General features: G+C 43.6%; 53 non-coding genes and 24 pseudogenes across 53 annotated transcripts; all 77 read left to right on the forward strand.

The window, feature by feature from the left end:
• Positions 1–68: 68 nt before the first annotated feature.
• On the forward strand, positions 69–187 carry LOC131717466 (5S ribosomal RNA). The gene has a single exon (XR_009316353.1). It is a non-coding gene; the product is annotated as a 5S ribosomal RNA (ribosomal RNA).
• Positions 188–287: 100 nt separating this feature from the next.
• LOC131715764 (5S ribosomal RNA) lies at positions 288–396 on the forward strand (annotated as a pseudogene).
• Positions 397–496: 100 nt separating this feature from the next.
• LOC131717467 (5S ribosomal RNA) lies at positions 497–615 on the forward strand. Its single transcript, XR_009316354.1, has one exon. It is a non-coding gene; the product is annotated as a 5S ribosomal RNA (ribosomal RNA).
• Positions 616–715: 100 nt separating this feature from the next.
• LOC131713321 (5S ribosomal RNA) lies at positions 716–844 on the forward strand (annotated as a pseudogene).
• A 100-nt stretch (positions 845–944) lies between these two features.
• LOC131710414 (5S ribosomal RNA) lies at positions 945–1,063 on the forward strand. The gene has a single exon (XR_009312286.1). It is a non-coding gene; the product is annotated as a 5S ribosomal RNA (ribosomal RNA).
• Positions 1,064–1,163: 100 nt separating this feature from the next.
• On the forward strand, positions 1,164–1,282 carry LOC131717468 (5S ribosomal RNA). Its single transcript, XR_009316355.1, has one exon. It is a non-coding gene; the product is annotated as a 5S ribosomal RNA (ribosomal RNA).
• A 114-nt stretch (positions 1,283–1,396) lies between these two features.
• LOC131711895 (5S ribosomal RNA) lies at positions 1,397–1,515 on the forward strand. The gene has a single exon (XR_009313784.1). It is a non-coding gene; the product is annotated as a 5S ribosomal RNA (ribosomal RNA).
• A 100-nt stretch (positions 1,516–1,615) lies between these two features.
• Positions 1,616–1,734, forward strand: LOC131717469 (5S ribosomal RNA). The gene has a single exon (XR_009316356.1). It is a non-coding gene; the product is annotated as a 5S ribosomal RNA (ribosomal RNA).
• A 100-nt stretch (positions 1,735–1,834) lies between these two features.
• On the forward strand, positions 1,835–1,953 carry LOC131710415 (5S ribosomal RNA). The gene has a single exon (XR_009312287.1). It is a non-coding gene; the product is annotated as a 5S ribosomal RNA (ribosomal RNA).
• Positions 1,954–2,053: 100 nt separating this feature from the next.
• On the forward strand, positions 2,054–2,172 carry LOC131717470 (5S ribosomal RNA). The gene has a single exon (XR_009316357.1). It is a non-coding gene; the product is annotated as a 5S ribosomal RNA (ribosomal RNA).
• A 114-nt stretch (positions 2,173–2,286) lies between these two features.
• On the forward strand, positions 2,287–2,405 carry LOC131713614 (5S ribosomal RNA; annotated as a pseudogene).
• A 100-nt stretch (positions 2,406–2,505) lies between these two features.
• On the forward strand, positions 2,506–2,624 carry LOC131717471 (5S ribosomal RNA). Its single transcript, XR_009316358.1, has one exon. It is a non-coding gene; the product is annotated as a 5S ribosomal RNA (ribosomal RNA).
• Positions 2,625–2,724: 100 nt separating this feature from the next.
• On the forward strand, positions 2,725–2,843 carry LOC131712227 (5S ribosomal RNA). Its single transcript, XR_009314120.1, has one exon. It is a non-coding gene; the product is annotated as a 5S ribosomal RNA (ribosomal RNA).
• Positions 2,844–2,943: 100 nt separating this feature from the next.
• LOC131717472 (5S ribosomal RNA) lies at positions 2,944–3,062 on the forward strand. The gene has a single exon (XR_009316359.1). It is a non-coding gene; the product is annotated as a 5S ribosomal RNA (ribosomal RNA).
• Positions 3,063–3,176: 114 nt separating this feature from the next.
• Positions 3,177–3,295, forward strand: LOC131717473 (5S ribosomal RNA). Its single transcript, XR_009316360.1, has one exon. It is a non-coding gene; the product is annotated as a 5S ribosomal RNA (ribosomal RNA).
• Positions 3,296–3,395: 100 nt separating this feature from the next.
• Positions 3,396–3,514, forward strand: LOC131720586 (5S ribosomal RNA). Its single transcript, XR_009319483.1, has one exon. It is a non-coding gene; the product is annotated as a 5S ribosomal RNA (ribosomal RNA).
• Positions 3,515–3,611: 97 nt separating this feature from the next.
• LOC131717474 (5S ribosomal RNA) lies at positions 3,612–3,730 on the forward strand. Its single transcript, XR_009316361.1, has one exon. It is a non-coding gene; the product is annotated as a 5S ribosomal RNA (ribosomal RNA).
• A 111-nt stretch (positions 3,731–3,841) lies between these two features.
• On the forward strand, positions 3,842–3,960 carry LOC131717475 (5S ribosomal RNA). The gene has a single exon (XR_009316362.1). It is a non-coding gene; the product is annotated as a 5S ribosomal RNA (ribosomal RNA).
• A 100-nt stretch (positions 3,961–4,060) lies between these two features.
• LOC131718146 (5S ribosomal RNA) lies at positions 4,061–4,179 on the forward strand. Its single transcript, XR_009317043.1, has one exon. It is a non-coding gene; the product is annotated as a 5S ribosomal RNA (ribosomal RNA).
• A 114-nt stretch (positions 4,180–4,293) lies between these two features.
• LOC131712496 (5S ribosomal RNA) lies at positions 4,294–4,412 on the forward strand. The gene has a single exon (XR_009314387.1). It is a non-coding gene; the product is annotated as a 5S ribosomal RNA (ribosomal RNA).
• A 114-nt stretch (positions 4,413–4,526) lies between these two features.
• LOC131717477 (5S ribosomal RNA) lies at positions 4,527–4,645 on the forward strand. The gene has a single exon (XR_009316364.1). It is a non-coding gene; the product is annotated as a 5S ribosomal RNA (ribosomal RNA).
• A 100-nt stretch (positions 4,646–4,745) lies between these two features.
• On the forward strand, positions 4,746–4,864 carry LOC131713059 (5S ribosomal RNA). Its single transcript, XR_009314947.1, has one exon. It is a non-coding gene; the product is annotated as a 5S ribosomal RNA (ribosomal RNA).
• A 100-nt stretch (positions 4,865–4,964) lies between these two features.
• Positions 4,965–5,083, forward strand: LOC131720765 (5S ribosomal RNA). Its single transcript, XR_009319662.1, has one exon. It is a non-coding gene; the product is annotated as a 5S ribosomal RNA (ribosomal RNA).
• A 100-nt stretch (positions 5,084–5,183) lies between these two features.
• LOC131715929 (5S ribosomal RNA) lies at positions 5,184–5,292 on the forward strand (annotated as a pseudogene).
• Positions 5,293–5,406: 114 nt separating this feature from the next.
• Positions 5,407–5,525, forward strand: LOC131713272 (5S ribosomal RNA; annotated as a pseudogene).
• Positions 5,526–5,623: 98 nt separating this feature from the next.
• Positions 5,624–5,742, forward strand: LOC131717478 (5S ribosomal RNA). The gene has a single exon (XR_009316365.1). It is a non-coding gene; the product is annotated as a 5S ribosomal RNA (ribosomal RNA).
• A 197-nt stretch (positions 5,743–5,939) lies between these two features.
• Positions 5,940–6,058, forward strand: LOC131720766 (5S ribosomal RNA). The gene has a single exon (XR_009319663.1). It is a non-coding gene; the product is annotated as a 5S ribosomal RNA (ribosomal RNA).
• A 100-nt stretch (positions 6,059–6,158) lies between these two features.
• LOC131711501 (5S ribosomal RNA) lies at positions 6,159–6,277 on the forward strand. The gene has a single exon (XR_009313387.1). It is a non-coding gene; the product is annotated as a 5S ribosomal RNA (ribosomal RNA).
• A 100-nt stretch (positions 6,278–6,377) lies between these two features.
• Positions 6,378–6,486, forward strand: LOC131715515 (5S ribosomal RNA; annotated as a pseudogene).
• A 100-nt stretch (positions 6,487–6,586) lies between these two features.
• Positions 6,587–6,705, forward strand: LOC131710800 (5S ribosomal RNA). The gene has a single exon (XR_009312682.1). It is a non-coding gene; the product is annotated as a 5S ribosomal RNA (ribosomal RNA).
• A 114-nt stretch (positions 6,706–6,819) lies between these two features.
• Positions 6,820–6,938, forward strand: LOC131720655 (5S ribosomal RNA). Its single transcript, XR_009319552.1, has one exon. It is a non-coding gene; the product is annotated as a 5S ribosomal RNA (ribosomal RNA).
• A 114-nt stretch (positions 6,939–7,052) lies between these two features.
• LOC131716334 (5S ribosomal RNA) lies at positions 7,053–7,161 on the forward strand (annotated as a pseudogene).
• Positions 7,162–7,275: 114 nt separating this feature from the next.
• On the forward strand, positions 7,276–7,394 carry LOC131717479 (5S ribosomal RNA). Its single transcript, XR_009316366.1, has one exon. It is a non-coding gene; the product is annotated as a 5S ribosomal RNA (ribosomal RNA).
• Positions 7,395–7,508: 114 nt separating this feature from the next.
• LOC131713273 (5S ribosomal RNA) lies at positions 7,509–7,627 on the forward strand (annotated as a pseudogene).
• A 114-nt stretch (positions 7,628–7,741) lies between these two features.
• LOC131711601 (5S ribosomal RNA) lies at positions 7,742–7,860 on the forward strand. The gene has a single exon (XR_009313487.1). It is a non-coding gene; the product is annotated as a 5S ribosomal RNA (ribosomal RNA).
• A 100-nt stretch (positions 7,861–7,960) lies between these two features.
• On the forward strand, positions 7,961–8,079 carry LOC131712598 (5S ribosomal RNA). The gene has a single exon (XR_009314489.1). It is a non-coding gene; the product is annotated as a 5S ribosomal RNA (ribosomal RNA).
• A 114-nt stretch (positions 8,080–8,193) lies between these two features.
• Positions 8,194–8,312, forward strand: LOC131717480 (5S ribosomal RNA). Its single transcript, XR_009316367.1, has one exon. It is a non-coding gene; the product is annotated as a 5S ribosomal RNA (ribosomal RNA).
• Positions 8,313–8,426: 114 nt separating this feature from the next.
• LOC131714851 (5S ribosomal RNA) lies at positions 8,427–8,535 on the forward strand (annotated as a pseudogene).
• Positions 8,536–8,635: 100 nt separating this feature from the next.
• LOC131711048 (5S ribosomal RNA) lies at positions 8,636–8,754 on the forward strand. The gene has a single exon (XR_009312930.1). It is a non-coding gene; the product is annotated as a 5S ribosomal RNA (ribosomal RNA).
• A 100-nt stretch (positions 8,755–8,854) lies between these two features.
• On the forward strand, positions 8,855–8,973 carry LOC131713111 (5S ribosomal RNA). The gene has a single exon (XR_009314999.1). It is a non-coding gene; the product is annotated as a 5S ribosomal RNA (ribosomal RNA).
• Positions 8,974–9,080: 107 nt separating this feature from the next.
• On the forward strand, positions 9,081–9,189 carry LOC131714852 (5S ribosomal RNA; annotated as a pseudogene).
• A 114-nt stretch (positions 9,190–9,303) lies between these two features.
• LOC131717481 (5S ribosomal RNA) lies at positions 9,304–9,422 on the forward strand. Its single transcript, XR_009316368.1, has one exon. It is a non-coding gene; the product is annotated as a 5S ribosomal RNA (ribosomal RNA).
• Positions 9,423–9,522: 100 nt separating this feature from the next.
• On the forward strand, positions 9,523–9,631 carry LOC131715667 (5S ribosomal RNA; annotated as a pseudogene).
• A 114-nt stretch (positions 9,632–9,745) lies between these two features.
• On the forward strand, positions 9,746–9,864 carry LOC131712527 (5S ribosomal RNA). Its single transcript, XR_009314418.1, has one exon. It is a non-coding gene; the product is annotated as a 5S ribosomal RNA (ribosomal RNA).
• A 114-nt stretch (positions 9,865–9,978) lies between these two features.
• Positions 9,979–10,097, forward strand: LOC131717482 (5S ribosomal RNA). Its single transcript, XR_009316369.1, has one exon. It is a non-coding gene; the product is annotated as a 5S ribosomal RNA (ribosomal RNA).
• A 114-nt stretch (positions 10,098–10,211) lies between these two features.
• On the forward strand, positions 10,212–10,330 carry LOC131710416 (5S ribosomal RNA). The gene has a single exon (XR_009312288.1). It is a non-coding gene; the product is annotated as a 5S ribosomal RNA (ribosomal RNA).
• Positions 10,331–10,444: 114 nt separating this feature from the next.
• Positions 10,445–10,563, forward strand: LOC131713788 (5S ribosomal RNA; annotated as a pseudogene).
• A 114-nt stretch (positions 10,564–10,677) lies between these two features.
• LOC131717483 (5S ribosomal RNA) lies at positions 10,678–10,796 on the forward strand. Its single transcript, XR_009316370.1, has one exon. It is a non-coding gene; the product is annotated as a 5S ribosomal RNA (ribosomal RNA).
• Positions 10,797–10,896: 100 nt separating this feature from the next.
• LOC131717484 (5S ribosomal RNA) lies at positions 10,897–11,015 on the forward strand. The gene has a single exon (XR_009316371.1). It is a non-coding gene; the product is annotated as a 5S ribosomal RNA (ribosomal RNA).
• A 100-nt stretch (positions 11,016–11,115) lies between these two features.
• LOC131717485 (5S ribosomal RNA) lies at positions 11,116–11,234 on the forward strand. The gene has a single exon (XR_009316372.1). It is a non-coding gene; the product is annotated as a 5S ribosomal RNA (ribosomal RNA).
• A 100-nt stretch (positions 11,235–11,334) lies between these two features.
• Positions 11,335–11,443, forward strand: LOC131714853 (5S ribosomal RNA; annotated as a pseudogene).
• Positions 11,444–11,543: 100 nt separating this feature from the next.
• On the forward strand, positions 11,544–11,662 carry LOC131717486 (5S ribosomal RNA). The gene has a single exon (XR_009316373.1). It is a non-coding gene; the product is annotated as a 5S ribosomal RNA (ribosomal RNA).
• A 100-nt stretch (positions 11,663–11,762) lies between these two features.
• On the forward strand, positions 11,763–11,871 carry LOC131714854 (5S ribosomal RNA; annotated as a pseudogene).
• Positions 11,872–11,985: 114 nt separating this feature from the next.
• Positions 11,986–12,094, forward strand: LOC131715600 (5S ribosomal RNA; annotated as a pseudogene).
• Positions 12,095–12,208: 114 nt separating this feature from the next.
• On the forward strand, positions 12,209–12,317 carry LOC131716263 (5S ribosomal RNA; annotated as a pseudogene).
• A 114-nt stretch (positions 12,318–12,431) lies between these two features.
• On the forward strand, positions 12,432–12,540 carry LOC131714855 (5S ribosomal RNA; annotated as a pseudogene).
• Positions 12,541–12,654: 114 nt separating this feature from the next.
• LOC131717488 (5S ribosomal RNA) lies at positions 12,655–12,773 on the forward strand. The gene has a single exon (XR_009316375.1). It is a non-coding gene; the product is annotated as a 5S ribosomal RNA (ribosomal RNA).
• Positions 12,774–12,873: 100 nt separating this feature from the next.
• LOC131715627 (5S ribosomal RNA) lies at positions 12,874–12,992 on the forward strand (annotated as a pseudogene).
• Positions 12,993–13,106: 114 nt separating this feature from the next.
• Positions 13,107–13,225, forward strand: LOC131717489 (5S ribosomal RNA). The gene has a single exon (XR_009316376.1). It is a non-coding gene; the product is annotated as a 5S ribosomal RNA (ribosomal RNA).
• A 114-nt stretch (positions 13,226–13,339) lies between these two features.
• Positions 13,340–13,458, forward strand: LOC131717490 (5S ribosomal RNA). The gene has a single exon (XR_009316377.1). It is a non-coding gene; the product is annotated as a 5S ribosomal RNA (ribosomal RNA).
• A 114-nt stretch (positions 13,459–13,572) lies between these two features.
• On the forward strand, positions 13,573–13,691 carry LOC131712391 (5S ribosomal RNA). Its single transcript, XR_009314284.1, has one exon. It is a non-coding gene; the product is annotated as a 5S ribosomal RNA (ribosomal RNA).
• A 100-nt stretch (positions 13,692–13,791) lies between these two features.
• On the forward strand, positions 13,792–13,910 carry LOC131712479 (5S ribosomal RNA). The gene has a single exon (XR_009314370.1). It is a non-coding gene; the product is annotated as a 5S ribosomal RNA (ribosomal RNA).
• A 100-nt stretch (positions 13,911–14,010) lies between these two features.
• LOC131712481 (5S ribosomal RNA) lies at positions 14,011–14,129 on the forward strand. Its single transcript, XR_009314372.1, has one exon. It is a non-coding gene; the product is annotated as a 5S ribosomal RNA (ribosomal RNA).
• A 114-nt stretch (positions 14,130–14,243) lies between these two features.
• On the forward strand, positions 14,244–14,362 carry LOC131717491 (5S ribosomal RNA). The gene has a single exon (XR_009316378.1). It is a non-coding gene; the product is annotated as a 5S ribosomal RNA (ribosomal RNA).
• Positions 14,363–14,462: 100 nt separating this feature from the next.
• LOC131711778 (5S ribosomal RNA) lies at positions 14,463–14,581 on the forward strand. The gene has a single exon (XR_009313666.1). It is a non-coding gene; the product is annotated as a 5S ribosomal RNA (ribosomal RNA).
• Positions 14,582–14,695: 114 nt separating this feature from the next.
• LOC131717492 (5S ribosomal RNA) lies at positions 14,696–14,814 on the forward strand. Its single transcript, XR_009316379.1, has one exon. It is a non-coding gene; the product is annotated as a 5S ribosomal RNA (ribosomal RNA).
• A 114-nt stretch (positions 14,815–14,928) lies between these two features.
• On the forward strand, positions 14,929–15,047 carry LOC131711829 (5S ribosomal RNA). Its single transcript, XR_009313718.1, has one exon. It is a non-coding gene; the product is annotated as a 5S ribosomal RNA (ribosomal RNA).
• A 114-nt stretch (positions 15,048–15,161) lies between these two features.
• LOC131711830 (5S ribosomal RNA) lies at positions 15,162–15,280 on the forward strand. The gene has a single exon (XR_009313719.1). It is a non-coding gene; the product is annotated as a 5S ribosomal RNA (ribosomal RNA).
• Positions 15,281–15,394: 114 nt separating this feature from the next.
• LOC131714856 (5S ribosomal RNA) lies at positions 15,395–15,503 on the forward strand (annotated as a pseudogene).
• Positions 15,504–15,617: 114 nt separating this feature from the next.
• LOC131711602 (5S ribosomal RNA) lies at positions 15,618–15,736 on the forward strand. Its single transcript, XR_009313488.1, has one exon. It is a non-coding gene; the product is annotated as a 5S ribosomal RNA (ribosomal RNA).
• Positions 15,737–15,850: 114 nt separating this feature from the next.
• On the forward strand, positions 15,851–15,959 carry LOC131715688 (5S ribosomal RNA; annotated as a pseudogene).
• Positions 15,960–16,073: 114 nt separating this feature from the next.
• On the forward strand, positions 16,074–16,182 carry LOC131714858 (5S ribosomal RNA; annotated as a pseudogene).
• A 111-nt stretch (positions 16,183–16,293) lies between these two features.
• On the forward strand, positions 16,294–16,412 carry LOC131711603 (5S ribosomal RNA). The gene has a single exon (XR_009313489.1). It is a non-coding gene; the product is annotated as a 5S ribosomal RNA (ribosomal RNA).
• A 114-nt stretch (positions 16,413–16,526) lies between these two features.
• LOC131715689 (5S ribosomal RNA) lies at positions 16,527–16,635 on the forward strand (annotated as a pseudogene).
• Positions 16,636–16,749: 114 nt separating this feature from the next.
• LOC131714859 (5S ribosomal RNA) lies at positions 16,750–16,858 on the forward strand (annotated as a pseudogene).
• Positions 16,859–16,969: 111 nt separating this feature from the next.
• On the forward strand, positions 16,970–17,078 carry LOC131714860 (5S ribosomal RNA; annotated as a pseudogene).
• Positions 17,079–17,192: 114 nt separating this feature from the next.
• On the forward strand, positions 17,193–17,311 carry LOC131717493 (5S ribosomal RNA). The gene has a single exon (XR_009316380.1). It is a non-coding gene; the product is annotated as a 5S ribosomal RNA (ribosomal RNA).
• The last annotated feature ends 48 nt before the right edge of the window (positions 17,312–17,359 follow it).

The raw sequence follows: 17,359 nt of genomic DNA on the forward strand, positions 1-17,359 counted from the left end.
AAAGGAAATTTTGGAGGAATCACCCCCAGCTCACTAAACATAAAAGTCATGAAAGCAGAAATGCAATCGCCTGCGGCCACACCACCTTGAATAAGCCTGATCTCGTCTGATCTCAGAAGCTAAGCAATGTTGGGCTTGGTTAGTACTTGGATGGGAGACCACCTGGGAATATCAAGTGCTGCAGGCATTACATTTTACAATTGAAATGTGTGGAGGACAAAAGGAAATTTTGGAGGAATCACCCCCAGCTCACTAAACATAAAAGTCATGAAAGCAGAAATGCAATCGCCTGCGGCCACACCACCTTGAATAAGTCTGATCTCAGAAGCTAAGCAATGTTGGGCTTGGTTAGTACTTGGATGGGAGACCACCTGGGAATATCAAGTGCTGCAGGCATTACATTTTACAATTGAAATGTGTGGAGGACAAAAGGAAATTTTGGAGGAATCACCCCCAGCTCACTAAACATAAAAGTCATTAAAGCAGAAATGCAATCGCCTGCGGCCACACCACCTTGAATAAGCCTGATCTCGTCTGATCTCAGAAGCTAAGCAATGTTGGGCTTGGTTAGTACTTGGATGGGAGACCACCTGGGAATATCAAGTGCTGCAGGCATTACATTTTACAATTGAAATGTGTGGAGGACAAAAGGAAATTTTGGAGGAATCACCCCCAGCTCACTAAACATAAAAGTCATGAAAGCAGAAATGCAATTGCCTGCGGCCACACCACCTTGAATAAGCCTGATCTCGCCTGATCTCGTCTGATCTCAGAAGCTAAGCAATGTTGGGCTTGGTTAGTACTTGGATGGGAGACCACCTGGGAATATCAAGTGCTGCAGGCATTACATTTTACAATTGAAATGTGTGGAGGACAAAAGGAAATTTTGGAGGAATCACCCCCAGCTCACTAAACATAAAAGTCATGAAAGCAGAAATGCAATCGCCTGCGGCCACACCACCTTGAATAAGCCTGATCTCGTCTGATCTCAGAAGCTAAGCAATGTTGGGCTTGGTTAGTACTTGGATGGGAGACCACCTGGGAATATCAAGTGCTGCAGGTATTACATTTTACAATTGAAATGTGTGGAGGACAAAAGGAAATTTTGGAGGAATCACCCCCAGCTCACTAAACATAAAAGTCATGAAAGCAGAAATGCAATCGCCTGCGGCCACACCACCTTGAATAAGCCTGATCTCGTCTGATCTCAGAAGCTAAGCAATGTTGGGCTTGGTTAGTACTTGGATGGGAGACCACCTGGGAATATCAAGTGCTGCAGGCATTACATTTTTGTAATTACATTTTACAATTGAAATGTGTGGAGGACAAAAGGAAATTTTGGAGGAATCACCCCCAGCTCACTAAACATAAAAGTCATGAAAGCAGAAATGCAATCGCCTGCGGCCACACCACCTTGAATAAGCCTGATCTCGTCTGATCTCAGAAGCTAAGCAATGTTGGGCTTGATTAGTACTTGGATGGGAGACCACCTGGGATTATCAAGTGCTGCAGGCATTACATTTTACAATTGAAATGTGTGGAGGACAAAAGGAAATTTTGGAGGAATCACCCCCAGCTCACTAAACATAAAAGTCATGAAAGCAGAAATGCAATCGCCTGCGGCCACACCACCTTGAATAAGCCTGATCTCGTCTGATCTCAGAAGCTAAGCAATGTTGGGCTTGGTTAGTACTTGGATGGGAGACCACCTGGGAATATCAAGTGCTGCAGGCATTACATTTTACAATTGAAATGTGTGGAGGACAAAAGGAAATTTTGGAGGAATCACCCCCAGCTCACTAAACATAAAAGTCATGAAAGCAGAAATGCAATCGCCTGCGGCCACACCACCTTGAATAAGCCTGATCTCGTCTGATCTCAGAAGCTAAGCAATGTTGGGCTTGGTTAGTACTTGGATGGGAGACCACCTGGGAATATCAAGTGCTGCAGGTATTACATTTTACAATTGAAATGTGTGGAGGACAAAAGGAAATTTTGGAGGAATCACCCCCAGCTCACTAAACATAAAAGTCATGAAAGCAGAAATGCAATCGCCTGCGGCCACACCACCTTGAATAAGCCTGATCTCGTCTGATCTCAGAAGCTAAGCAATGTTGGGCTTGGTTAGTACTTGGATGGGAGACCACCTGGGAATATCAAGTGCTGCAGGCATTACATTTTTGTAATTACATTTTACAATTGAAATGTGTGGAGGACAAAAGGAAATTTTGGAGGAATCACCCCCAGCTCACTAAACATAAAAGTCATGAAAGCAGAAATGCAATCGCCTGCGGCCACACCACCTTGAATAAGCCTGATCTCGTCTGATCTCAGAAGCTAAGCAATGTTGGGCTTGATTAGTAATTGGATGGGAGACCACCTGGGATTATCAAGTGCTGCAGGCATTACATTTTACAATTGAAATGTGTGGAGGACAAAAGGAAATTTTGGAGGAATCACCCCCAGCTCACTAAACATAAAAGTCATGAAAGCAGAAATGCAATCGCCTGCGGCCACACCACCTTGAATAAGCCTGATCTCGTCTGATCTCAGAAGCTAAGCAATGTTGGGCTTGGTTAGTACTTGGATGGGAGACCACCTGGGAATATCAAGTGCTGCAGGCATTACATTTTACAATTGAAATGTGTGGAGGACAAAAGGAAATTTTGGAGGAATCACCCCCAGCTCACTAAACATAAAAGTCATGAAAGCAGAAATGCAATCGCCTGCGGCCACACCACCTTGAATAAGCCTGATCTCGTCTGATCTCAGAAGCTAAGTAATGTTGGGCTTGGTTAGTACTTGGATGGGAGACCACCTGGGAATATCAAGTGCTGCAGGTATTACATTTTACAATTGAAATGTGTGGAGGACAAAAGGAAATTTTGGAGGAATCACCCCCAGCTCACTAAACATAAAAGTCATGAAAGCAGAAATGCAATCGCCTGCGGCCACACCACCTTGAATAAGCCTGATCTCGTCTGATCTCAGAAGCTAAGCAATGTTGGGCTTGGTTAGTACTTGGATGGGAGACCACCTGGGAATATCAAGTGCTGCAGGCATTACATTTTTGTAATTACATTTTACAATTGAAATGTGTGGAGGACAAAAGGAAATTTTGGAGGAATCACCCCCAGCTCACTAAACATAAAAGTCATGAAAGCAGAAATGCAATCGCCTGCGGCCACACCACCTTGAATAAGCCTGATCTCGTCTGATCTCAGAAGCTAAGCAATGTTGGGCTTGGTTAGTACTTGGATGGGAGACCACCTGGGAATATCAAGTGCTGCAGGCATTACATTTTACAATTGAAATGTGTGGAGGACAAAAGGAAATTTTGGAGGAATCACCCCCAGCTCACTAAACATAAAAGTCATGAAAGCAGAAATGCAAACGCCTGCGGCCACACCACCTTGGATAAGCCTGATCTCGTCTGATCTCAGAAGCTAAGCAATGTTGGGCTTGGTTAGTACTTGGATGGGAGACCACCTGGGAATATCAAGTGCTGCAGGCATTACATTTTACAATTGAAATGTGTGGACCAAAGGATATTTTGGAGGAATCACCCCCAGCTCACTAAACATAAAAGTCATGAAAGCAGAAATGCAATCGCCTGCGGCCACACCACCTTGAATAAGCCTGATCTCGTCTGATCTCAGAAGCTAAGCAATGTTGGGCTTGGTTAGTACTTGGATGGGAGACCACCTGGGAATATCAAGTGCTGCAGGCATTACATTTTTATTTTACATTTTACAATTGAAATGTGTGGAGGACAAAAGGAAATTTTGGAGCTCACCCCCAGCTCACTAAACATAAAAGTCATGAAAGCAGAAATGCAATCGCCTGCGGCCACACCACCTTGAATAAGCCTGATCTCGTCTGATCTCAGAAGCTAAGCAATGTTGGGCTTGGTTAGTACTTGGATGGGAGACCACCTGGGAATATCAAGTGCTGCAGGCATTACATTTTACAATTGAAATGTGTGGAGGACAAAAGGAAATTTTGGAGGAATCACCCCCAGCTCACTAAACATAAAAGTCATGAAAGCAGAAATGCAATCGCCTGCGGCCACACCACCTTGAAAAAGCCTGATCTCGTCTGATCTCAGAAGCTAAGCAATGTTGGGCTTGGTTAGTACTTGGATGGGAGACCACCTGGGAATATCAAGTGCTGCAGGCATTACATTTTTGTAATTACATTTTACAATTGAAATGTGTGGTGGACAAAAGGAAATTTTGGAGGACTCACCCCCAGCTCACTAAACATAAAAGTCATGAAAGCAGAAATGCAATCGCCTGCGGCCACACCACCTTGAATAAGCCTGATCTCGTCTGATCTCAGAAGCTAAGCAATGTTGGGCTTGGTTAGTACTTGGATGGGAGACCACCTTTGAATATCAAGTGCTGCAGGCATTACATTTTTGTAATTACATTTTACAATTGAAATGTGTGGAGGACAAAAGGAAATTTTGGAGGAATCACCCCCAGCTCACTAAACATAAATGTCATGAAAGCAGAAATGCAATCGCCTGCGGCCACACCACCTTGAATAAGCCTGATCTCGTCTGATCTCAGAAGCTAAGCAATGTTGGGCTTGGTTAGTACTTGGATGGGAGACCACCTGGGAATATCAAGTGCTGCAGGCATTACATTTTACAATTGAAATGTGTGGAGGACAAAAGGAAATTTTGGAGGAATCACCCCCAGCTCACTAAACATAAAAGTCATGAAAGCAGAAATGCAATCGCCTGCGGCCACACCACCTTGAATAAGCCTGATCTCGTCTGATCTCAGAAGCTCAGCAATGTTGGGCTTGGTTAGTACTTGGATGGGAGACCACCTGGGAATATCAAGTGCTGCGGGCATTACATTTTACAATTGAAATGTGTGGAGGACAAAAGGAAATTTTGGAGGAATCACCCCCAGCTCACTAAACATAAAAGTCATGAAAGCAGAAATGCAATCGCCTGCGGCCACACCACCTTGAATAAGCCTGATCTCGTCTGATCTCAGAAGCTAAGCAATGTTGGGCTTGTTTAGTACTTGGATGGGAGACCACCTGGGAATATCAAGTGCTGCAGGCATTACATTTTACAATTGAAATGTGTGGAGGACAAAAGGAAATTTTGGAGGAATCACCCCCAGCTCCCTAAACATAAAAGTCATGAAAGCAGAAATGCAATCGCCTGCGGCCACACCACCTTGAATAAGCCTGATCTCAGAAGCTAAGCAATGTTGGGCTTGGTTAGTACTTGGATGGGAGACCACCTGGAAATATCAAGTGCTGCAGGCATTACATTTTTGTAATTACATTTTACAATTGAAATGTGTGGAGGACAAAAGGAAATTTTGGAGGAATCACCCCCAGCTCACTAAACATAAAAGTCATGAAAGCAGAAATGCAATCGCCTGCGGCCACACCACCTTGAATAAGCCTGATCTCGTCTGATCTCAGAAGCTAAGCAGTGTTGGGCTTGGTTAGTACTTGGATTGGAGACCACCTGGGAATATCAAGTGCTGCAGGCATTACATTTTTGTAATTGAAAATGGAGGACAAAAGGAAATTTTGGAGGAATCACCCCCAGCTCACTAAACATAAAAGTCATGAAAGCAGAAATGCAATCGCCTGCGGCCACACCACCTTGAATAAGCCTGATCTCGTCTGATCTCAGAAGCTAAGCAATGTTGGGCTTGGTTAGTACTTGGATGGGAGACCACCTGGGAATATCAAGTGCTGCAGGCATTACATTTTACAATTGAAATGTAATGCCTTTTGAATCACCCCCAGCTCCCTAGTACTTGGATTGGAGACCACCTGGGAATATCAAGTGCTGCAGGCATTACATTTTACAATTGAAATGTGTGGAGGACAAAAGGAAATTTTGGAGGAATCACCCCCAGCTCACTAAACATAAAAGTCATGAAAGCAGAAATGCAATCGCCTGCGGCCACACCACCTTGAATAAGCCTGATCTCGTCTGATCTCAGAAGCTAAGCAATGTTGGGCTTGTTTAGTACTTGGATGGGAGACCACCTGGGAATATCAAGTGCTGCAGGCATTACATTTTACAATTGAAATGTGTGGAGGACAAAAGGAAATTTTGGAGGAATCACCCCCAGCTCACTAAACATAAAAGTCATGAAAGCAGAAATGTAACCGCCTGCGGCCACACCACCTTGAATAAGCCTGATCTCGTCTGATCTCAGAAGCTAAGCAATGTTGGTCTTGGTTAGTACTTGGATGGGAGACCACCTGGGAATATCAAGTGCTGCAGGCATTACATTTTACAATTGAAATGTGTGGAGGACAAAAGGAAATTTTGGAGGAATCACCCCCAGCTCACTAAACATAAAAGTCATGAAAGCAGAAATGCAATCGCCTGCGGCCACACCACCTTGAATAAGCTTGATCTCAGAAGCTAAGCAATGTTGGGCTTGGTTAGTACTTGGATGGGAGACCACCTGGGAATATCAAGTGCTGCAGGCATTACATTTTACAATTGAAATGTGTGGAGGACAAAAGGAAATTTTGGAGGAATCACCCCCAGCTCCCTAAACATAAAAGTCATGAAAGCAGAAATGCAATCGCCTGCGGCCACACCACCTTGAATAAGCCTGATCTCGTCTGATCTCAGAAGCTAAGCAGTGTTGGGCTTGGTAAGTACTTGGATGGGAGACCACCTGGGAATATCAAGTGCTGCAGGCATTACATTTTTGTAATTACATTTTACAATTGAAATGTGTGGAGGACAAAAGGAAATTTTGGAGGACACACCCCCAGCTCACTAAACATAAAAGTCATGAAAGCAGAACTGCAATCGCCTGCGGCCACACCACCTTGAATAAGCCTGATCTCGTCTGATCTCAGAAGCTAAGCAATGTTGGGCTTGGTTAGTACTTGGATGGGAGACCCCCTGGGAATATCAAGTGCTGCAGGCATTACATTTTTGTAATTACATTTTACAATTGAAATGTGTGGAGGACAAAAGGAAATTTTGGAGGAATCACCCCCAGCTCCCTAAACATAAAAGTCATGAAAGCAGAAATGCAATCGCCTGCGGCCACACCACCTTGAATAAGCCTGATCTCAGAAGCTAAGCAATGTTGGGCTTGGTTAGTACTTGGATGGGAGACCACCTGGAAATATCAAGTGCTGCAGGAATTACATTTTTGTAATTACATTTTACAATTGAAATGTGTGGAGGACAAAAGGAAATTTTGGAGGAATCACCCCCAGCTCACTAAACATAAAAGTCATGAAAGCAGAAATGCAATCGCCTGCGGCCACACCACCTTGAATAAGCCTGATCTCGTCTGATCTCAGAAGCTAAGCAATGTTGGGCTTGGTTAGTACTTGGATGGGAGACCACCTGGGAATATCAAGTGCTGCAGGCATTACATTTTTGTAATTACATTTTACAATTGAAATGTGTGGAGGACAAAAGGAAATTTTGGAGGAATCACCCCCAGCTCACTAAACATAAAAGTCATGAAAGCAGAAATGCAATCGCCTGCGGCCACACCACCTTGAATAAGCCTGATCTCGTCTGATCTCAGAAGCTAAGCAGTGTTGGGCTTGGTTAGTACTTGGATTGGAGACCACCTGGGAATATCAAGTGCTGCAGGCATTACATTTTTGTAATTACATTTTACAATTGAAATGTGTGGAGGACAAAAGGAAATTTTGGAGGAATCACCCCCAGCTCACTAAACAAAAAAGTCATGAAAGCAGAAATGCAATCGCCTGCGGCCACACCACCTTGAATAAGCCTGATCTCGCCTGATCTCAGAAGCTAAGCAATGTTGGGCTTGGTTAGTACTTGGATGGGAGACCACCTGGGAATATCAAGTGCTGCAGGCATTACATTTTACAATTGAAATGTGTGGAGGACAAAAGGAAATTTTGGAGGAATCACCCCCAGCTCCCTAAACATAAAAGTCATGAAAGCAGAAATGCAATCGCCTGCGGCCACACCACCTTGAATAAGCCTGATCTCGTCTGATCTCAGAAGCTAAGCAGTGTTGGGCTTGGTTAGTACTTGGATGGGAGACCACCTGGGAATATCACGTGCTGCAGGCATTACATTTTTGTAATTACATTTTACAATTGAAATGTGTGGAGGACAAAAGGATATTTTGGAGGAATCACCCCCAGCTCACTAAACATAAAAGTCATGAAAGCAGAAATGCAATCGCCTGCGGCCACACCACCTTGAATAAGCCTGATCTCGTCTGATCTCAGAAGCTAAGCAATGTTGGGCTTGGTTAGTACTTGGATGGGAGACCACCTGGGAATATCAAGTGCTGCAGGCATTACATTTTTGTAATTACATTTTACAATTGAAATGTGTGGAGGACAAAAGGAAATTTTGGAGGAATCACCCCCAGCTCCCTAAACATAAAAGTCATGAAAGCAGAAATGCAATCGCCTGCGGCCACACCACCTTGAATAAGCCTGATCTCAGAAGCTAAGCAATGTTGGGCTTGGTTAGTACTTGGATGGGAGACCACCTGGGAATATCAAGTGCTGCAGGCATTACATTTTACAATTGAAATGTGTGGAGGACAAAAGGAAATTTTGGAGGAATCACCCCCAGCTCACTAAACATAAAAGTCATGAAAGCAGAAATGCAATCGCCTGCGGCCACACCACCTTGAATAAGCCTGATCTCGTCTGATCTCAGAAGCTAAGCAATGTTGGGCTTGGTTAGTACTTGGATGGGAGATCACCTGGGAATATCAAGTGCTGCAGGCATTACATTTTACAATTGAAATGTGTGGAGGACAAAAGGAAATTTTGGAGGAATCACCCCCAGCTCACTAAACATAAAAGTCATGAAAGCAGAAATGCAATCGCCTGCGGCCACACCACCTTGAATAAGCCTGATCTCGTCTGATCTCAGAAGCTAAGCAGTGTTGTGCTTGGTTAGTACTTGGATGGGAGACCACCTGGGAATATCAAGTGCTGCAGGCATTACATTTTTGTAATTACAATTGAAATGTGTGGAGGACAAAAGGAAATTTTGGAGGAATCACCCCCAGCTCACTAAACATAAAAGTCATGAAAGCAGAAATGCAATCGCCTGCGGCCACACCACCTTGAATAAGCCTGATCTCAGAAGCTAAGCAATGTTGGGCTTGGTTAGTACTTGGATGGGAGACCACCTGGGAATATCAAGTGCTGCAGGCATTACATTTTTGTAATTACATTTTACAATTGAAATGTGTGGAGGACAAAAGGAAATTTTGGAGGAATCACCCCCAGCTCACTAAACATAAAAGTCATGAAAGCAGAAATGCAATCGCCTGCGGCCACACCACCTTGAATAAGCCTGATCTCGTCTGATCTCAGAAGCTAAGCAATGTTGGGCTTGGTTAGTACTTGGATGGGAGACCACCTGGGAATATCAAGTGCTGCAGGCATTACATTTTACAATTGAAATGTGTGGAGGAGAAAAGGAAATTTTGGAGGAATCACCCCCAGCTCACTAAACATAAAAGTCATGAAAGCAGAAATGCAATCGACTGCGGCCACACCACCTTGAATAAGCCTGATCTCAGAAGCTAAGCAATGTTGGGCTTGGTTAGTACTTGGATGGGAGACCACCTGGGAATATCAAGTGCTGCAGGCATTACATTTTTGTAATTACATTTTACAATTGAAATGTGTGGAGGACAAAAGGAAATTTTGGAGGAATCACCCCCAGCTCACTAAACATAAAAGTCATGAAAGCAGAAATGCAATCGCCTGCGGCCACACCACCTTGAATAAGCCTGATCTCGCCTGATCTCAGAAGCTAAGCAGTGTTGGGCTTGGTTAGTACTTGGATGGGAGACCACCTGGGAATATCAAGTGCTGCAGGCATTACATTTTTGTAATTACATTTTACAATTGAAATGTGTGGAGGACAAAAGGAAATTTTGGAGGAATCACCCCCAGCTCACTAAACATAAAAGTCATGAAAGCAGAAATGCAATCGCCTGCGGCCACACCACCTTGAATAAGCCTGATCTCGTCTGATCTCAGAAGCTAAGCAATGTTGGGCTTGGTTAGTACTTGGATGGGAGACCACCTGGGAATATCAAGTGCTGCAGGCATTACATTTTTGTAATTACATTTTACAATTGAAATGTGTGGAGGACAAAAGGATATTTTGGAGGAATCACCCCCAGCTCACTAAACATAAAAGTCATGAAAGCAGAAATGCAATCGCCTGCGGCCACACCACCTTGAATAAGCCTGATCTCGTCTGATCTCAGAAGCTAAGCAATGTTGGGCTTGGTTAGTACTTGGATGGGAGACCACCTGGGAATATCAAGTGCTGCAGGTATTACATTTTTGTAATTACATTTTACAATTGAAATGTGTGGAGGACAAAAGGAAATTTTGGAGGAATCACCCCCAGCTCACTAAACATAAAAGTCATGAAAGCAGAAATGCAATCGCCTGCGGCCACACCACCTTGAATAAGCCTGATCTTGTCTGATCTCAGAAGCTAAGCAATGTTGGGCTTGGTTAGTACTTGGATGGGAGACCACCTGGGAATATCAATTGCTGCAGGCATTATATTTTTGTAATTACATTTTAAAATTGAAATGTGTGGAGGACAAAAGGAAATTTTGGAGGAATCACCCTCAGCTCACTAAACATAAAAGTCATGAAAGCAGAAATGCAATCGCCTGCGGCCACACCACCTTGAATAAGCCTGATCTCGTCTGATCTCAGAAGCTAAGCAATGTTGGGCTTGGTTAGTACTTGGATGGGAGACCACCTGGGAATATCAAGTGCTGCAGGCATTACATTTTACAATTGAAATGTGTGGAGGACAAAAGGAAATTTTGGAGGAATCACCCCCAGCTCACTAAACATAAAAGTCATGAAAGCAGAAATGCAATCGCCTGCGGCCACACCACCTTGAATAAGCCTGATCTCGTCTGATCTCAGAAGCTAAGCAATGTTGGGCTTGGTTAGTACTTGGATGGGAGACCACCTGGGAATATCAAGTGCTGCAGGCATTACATTTTACAATTGAAATGTGTGGAGGACAAAAGGAAATTTTGGAGGAATCACCCCCAGCTCACTAAACATAAAAGTCATGAAAGCAGAAATGCAATCGCCTGCGGCCACACCACCTTGAATAAGCCTGATCTCGTCTGATCTCAGAAGCTAAGCAATGTTGGGCTTGGTTAGTACTTGGATGGGAGACCACCTGGGAATATCAAGTGCTGCAGGCATTACATTTTACAATTGAAATGTGTGGAGGACAAAAGGAAATTTTGGAGGAATCACCCCCAGCTCACTAAACATAAAAGTCATGAAAGCAGAAATGCAATCGCCTGCGGCCACACCACCTTGAATAAGCCTGATCTCAGAAGCTAAGCAATGTTGGGCTTGGTTAGTACTTGGATGGGAGACCACCTGGGAATATCAAGTGCTGCAGGCATTACATTTTACAATTGAAATGTGTGGAGGACAAAAGGAAATTTTGGAGGAATCACCCCCAGCTCACTAAACATAAAAGTCATGAAAGCAGAAATGCAATCGCCTGCGGCCACACCACCTTGAATAAGCCTGATCTCGTCTGATCTCAGAAGCTAAGCAATGTTGGGCTTGGTTAGTACTTGGATGGGAGACCACCTGGGAATATCAAGTGCTGCAGGCATTACATTTTACAATTGAAATGTGTGGAGGACAAAAGGAAATTTTGGAGGAATCACCCCCAGCTCACTAAACATAAAAGTCATGAAAGCAGAAATGCAATCGCCTGCGGCCACACCACCTTGAATAAGCCTGATCTCAGAAGCTAAGCAATGTTGGGCTTGGTTAGTACTTGGATGGGAGACCACCTGGGAATATCAAGTGCTGCAGGCATTACATTTTTGTAATTACATTTTACAATTGAAATGTGTGGAGGACAAAAGGAAATTTTGGAGGAATCACCCCCAGCTCACTAAACATAAAAGTCATGAAAGCAGAAATGCAATCGCCTGCGGCCACACCACCTTGAATAAGCCTGATATCAGAAGCTAAGCAAAGTTGGGCTTGGTTAGTACTTGGATGGGAGACCACCTGGGAATATCAAGTGCTGCAGGCATTACATTTTTGTAATTACATTTTACAATTGAAATGTGTGGAGGACAAAAGGAAATTTTGGAGGAATCACCCCCAGCTCACTAAACATAAAAGTCATGAAAACAGAAATGCAATCGCCTGCGGCCACACCACCTTGAATAAGCCTGATCTCAGAAGCTAAGCAATGTTGGGCTTCGTTAGTACTTGGATGGGAGACCACCTGGGAATATCAAGTGCTGCAGGCATTACATTTTTGTAATTACATTTTACAATTGAAATGTGTGGAGGACAAAAGGAAATTTTGGAGGAATCACCCTCAGCTCACTAAACATAAAAGTCATGAAAGCAGAAATGCAATCGCCTGCGGCCACACCACCTTGAATAAGCCTGATCTCAGAAGCTAAGCAATGTTGGGCTTGGTTAGTACTTGGATGGGAGACCACCTGGGAATATCAAGTGCTGCAGGCATTACATTTTTGTAATTACATTTTACAATTGAAATGTGTGGAGGACAAAAGGGAATTTTGGAGGAATCACCCCCAGCTCACTAAACATAAAAGTCATGAAAGCAGAAATGCAATCGCCTGCGGCCACACCACCTTGAATAAGCCTGATCTCGTCTGATCTCAGAAGCTAAGCAATGTTGGGCTTGGTTAGTACTTGGATGGGAGACCACCTGGGAATATCAAGTGCTGCAGGCATTACATTTTACAATTGAAATGTGTGGAGGACAAAAGGAAATTTTGGAGGACTCACCCCCAGCTCCCTAAACATAAAAGTCATGAAAGCAGAAATGCAATCGCCTGCGGCCACACCACCTTGAATAAGCCTGATCTTGTCTGATCTCAGAAGCTAAGCAATGTTGGGCTTGTTTAGTAATTGGATGTTAGACCACCTGGGAATATCAAGTGCTGCAGGCATTACATTTTTGTAATTACATTTTACAATTGAAATGTGTGGAGGACAAAAGGAAATTTTGGAGGAATCACCCCCAGCTCACTAAACATAAAAGTCATGAAAGCAGAAATGCAATCGCCTGCGGCCACACCACCTTGAATAAGCCTGATCTCGTCTGATCTCAGAAGCTAAGCAATGTTGGGCTTGGTTAGTACTTGGATGGGAGACCACCTGGGAATATCAAGTGCTGCAGGCATTACATTTTTGTAATTACATTTTACAATTGAAATGTGTGGAGGACAAAAGGAAATTTTGGAGGAATCACCCCCAGCTCACTAAACATAAAAGTCATGAAAGCAGAAATGCAATCGCCTGCGGCCACACCACCTTGAATAAGCCTGATCTCGTCTGATCTCAGAAGCTAAGCAATGTTGGGCTTGGTTAGTACTTGGATGGGAGACCACCTGGGAATATCAAGTGCTGCAGGCATTACATTTTTGTAATTACATTTTACAATTGAAATGTGTGGAGGACAAAAGGAAATTTTGGAGGAATCACCCCCAGCTCACTAAACATAAAAGTCATGAAAGCAGAAATGCAATCGCCTGCGGCCACACCACCTTGAATAAGCCTGATCTCGTCTGATCTCAGAAGCTAAGCAATGTTGGGCTTGGTTAGTACTTGGATGAGAGACCACCTGGGAATATCAAGTGCTGCAGGCATTACATTTTACAATTGAAATGTGTGGAGGACAAAAGGAAATTTTGGAGGAATCACCCCCAGCTCACTAAACATAAAAGTCATGAAAGCAGAAATGCAATCGCCTACGGCCACACCACCTTGAATAAGCCTGATCTCGTCTGATCTCAGAAGCTAAGCAATGTTGGGCTTGGTTAGTACTTGGATGGGAGACCACCTGGGAATATCAAGTGCTGCAGGCATTACATTTTACAATTGAAATGTGTGGAGGACAAAAGGAAATTTTGGAGGAATCACCCCCAGCTCACTAAACATAAAAGTCATGAAAGCAGAAATGCAATCGCCTACGGCCACACCACCTTGAATAAGCCTGATCTCGTCTGATCTCAGAAGCTAAGCAATGTTGGGCTTGGTTAGTACTTGGATGGGAGACCACCTGGGAATATCAAGTGCTGCAGGCATTACATTTTTGTAATTACATTTTACAATTGAAATGTGTGGAGGACAAAAGGAAATTTTGGAGGAATCACCCCCAGCTCACTAAACATAAAAGTCATGAAAGCAGAAATGCAATCGCCTGCGGCCACACCACCTTGAATAAGCCTGATCTCGTCTGATCTCAGAAGCTAAGCAATGTTGGGCTTGGTTAGTACTTGGATGGGAGACCACCTGGGAATATCAAGTGCTGCAGGCATTACATTTTACAATTGAAATGTGTGGAGGACAAAAGGAAATTTTGGAGGAATCACCCCCAGCTCACTAAACATAAAAGTCATGAAAGCAGAAATGCAATCGCCTGCGGCCACACCACCTTGAATAAGCCTGATCTCGTCTGATCTCCGAAGCTAAGCAATGTTGGGCTTGGTTAGTACTTGGATGGGAGACCACCTGGGAATATCAAGTGCTGCAGGCATTACATTTTTGTAATTACATTTTACAATTGAAATGTGTGGAGGACAAAAGGAAATTTTGGAGGAATCACCCCCAGCTCACTAAACATAAAAGTCATGAAAGCAGAAATGCAATCGCCTGCGGCCACACCACCTTGAATAAGCCTGATCTCGTCTGATCTCAGAAGCTAAGCAATGTTGGGCTTGGTTAGTACTTGGATGGGAGACCACCTGGGAATATCAAGTGCTGCAGGCATTACATTTTTGTAATTACATTTTACAATTGAAATGTGTGGAGGACAAAAGGAAATTTTGGAGGAATCACCCCCAGCTCACTAAACATAAAAGTCATGAAAGTAGAAATGCAATCGCCTGCGGCCACACCACCTTGAATAAGCCTGATCTTGTCTGATCTCAGAAGCTAAGCAATGTTGGGCTTGGTTAGTACTTGGATGGGAGACCACCTGGGAATATCAAGTGCTGCAGGCATTACATTTTTGTAATTACATTTTACAATTGAAATGTGTGGAGGACAAAAGGAAATTTTGGAGGAATCACCCCCAGCTCACTAAACATAAAAGTCATGAAAGTAGAAATGCAATCGCCTGCGGCCACACCACCTTGAATAAGCCTGATCTTGTCTGATCTCAGAAGCTAAGCAATGTTGGGCTTGGTTAGTACTTGGATGGGAGACCACCTGGGAATATCAAGTGCTGCAGGCATTACATTTTTGTAATTACATTTTACAATTGAAATGTGTGGAGGACAAAAGGAAATTTTGGAGGAATCACCCCCAGCTCACTAAACATAAAAGTCATGAAAGCAGAAATGCAATCGCCTGCGGCCACACCACCTTGAATAAGCCTGATCTCAGAAGCTAAGCAATGTTGGGCTTGGTTAGTACTTGGATGGGAGACCACCTGGGAATATCAAGTGCTGCAGGCATTACATTTTTGTAATTACATTTTACAATTGAAATGTGTGGAGGACAAAAGGAAATTTCGGAGGACTCACCCCCAGCTACCTAAACATAAAAGTCATGAAAGCAGAAATGCAATCGCCTGCGGCCACACCACCTTGAATAAGCCTGATCTCGCCTGATCTCAGAAGCTAAGCAATGTTGGGCTTGGTTAGTACTTGGATGGGAGACCACCTGGGAATATCAAGTGCTGCAGGCATTACATTTTTGTAATTACATTTTACAATTGAAATGTGTGGAGGACAAAAGGAAATTTTGGAGGAATCACCCCCAGCTCACTAAACATAAAAGTCATGAAAGCAGAAATGCAATCGCCTGCGGCCACACCACCTTGAATAAGCCTGATATCAGAAGCTAAGCAATGTTGGGCTTGGTTAGTACTTGGATGGGAGACCACCTGGGAATATCAAGTGCTGCAGGCATTACATTTTTGTAATTACATTTTACAATTGAAATGTGTGGAGGACAAAAGGAAATTTTGGAGGAATCACCCCCAGCTCACTAAACATAAAAGTCATGAAAGCAGAAATGCAATCGCCTGCGGCCACACCACCTTGAATAAGCCTGATCTCAGAAGCTAAGCAATGTTGGGCTTGGTTAGTACTTGGATGGGAGACCACCTGGGAATATCAAGTGCTGCAGGCATTACATCTTTGTAATTACATTTTACAATTGAAATGTGTGGACAAAAGGAAATTTTGGAGGAATCACCCTCAGCTCACTAAACATAAAAGTCATGAAAGCAGAAATGCAATCGCCTGCGGCCACACCACCTTGAATAAGCCTGATCTCGCCTGATCTCAGAAGCTAAGCAATGTTGGGCTTGGTTAGTACTTGGATGGGAGACCACCTGGGAATATCAAGTGCTGCAGGCATTACATTTTTGTAATTACATTTTACAATTGAAATGTGTGGAGGACAAAAGGAAATTTTGGAGGAATCACCCCCAGCTCACTAAACATAAAAGTCATGAAAGCAGAAATGCAATCGCCTGCGGCCACACCACCTTGAATAAGCCTGATATCAGAAGCTAAGCAATGTTGGGCTTGGTTAGTACTTGGATGGGAGACCACCTGGGAATATCAAGTGCTGCAGGCATTACATTTTTGTAATTACATTTTACAATTGAAATGTGTGGAGGACAAAAGGAAATTTTGGAGGAATCACCCCCAGCTCACTAAACATAAAAGTCATGAAAGCAGAAATGCAATCGCCTGCGGCCACACCACCTTGAATAAGCCTGATCTCAGAAGCTAAGCAATGTTGGGCTTGGTTAGTACTTGGATGGGAGACCACCTGGGAATATCAAGTGCTGCAGGCATTACATCTTTGTAATTACATTTTACAATTGAAATGTGTGGACAAAAGGAAATTTTGGAGGAATCACCCTCAGCTCACTAAACATAAAAGTCATGAAAGCAGAAATGCAATCGCCTGCGGCCACACCACCTTGAATAAGCCTGATCTCAGAAGCTAAGCAATGTTGGGCTTGGTTAGTACTTGGATGGGAGACCACCTGGGAATATCAAGTGCTGCAGGCATTACATTTTTGTAATTACATTTTACAATTGAAATGTGTGGAGGACAAAAGGAAATTTTGGAGGAATCACCCCCAGCTCACTAAACATAAAAGTCATGAAAGCAGAAATGCAATCGCCTGCGGCCACACCACCTTGAATAAGCCTGATCTCGTCTGATCTCAGAAGCTAAGCAATGTTGGGCTTGGTTAGTACTTGGATGGGAGACCACCTGGGAATATCAAGTGCTGCAGGCATTACATTTTACAATTGAAATGTGTGGAGGACAAAAGGAAATTTTGGAG

Source organism: Acipenser ruthenus, chromosome 44, assembly GCF_902713425.1.
Source record: "Acipenser ruthenus chromosome 44, fAciRut3.2 maternal haplotype, whole genome shotgun sequence".
Lineage (NCBI taxonomy): Eukaryota > Metazoa > Chordata > Actinopteri > Acipenseriformes > Acipenseridae > Acipenser > Acipenser ruthenus.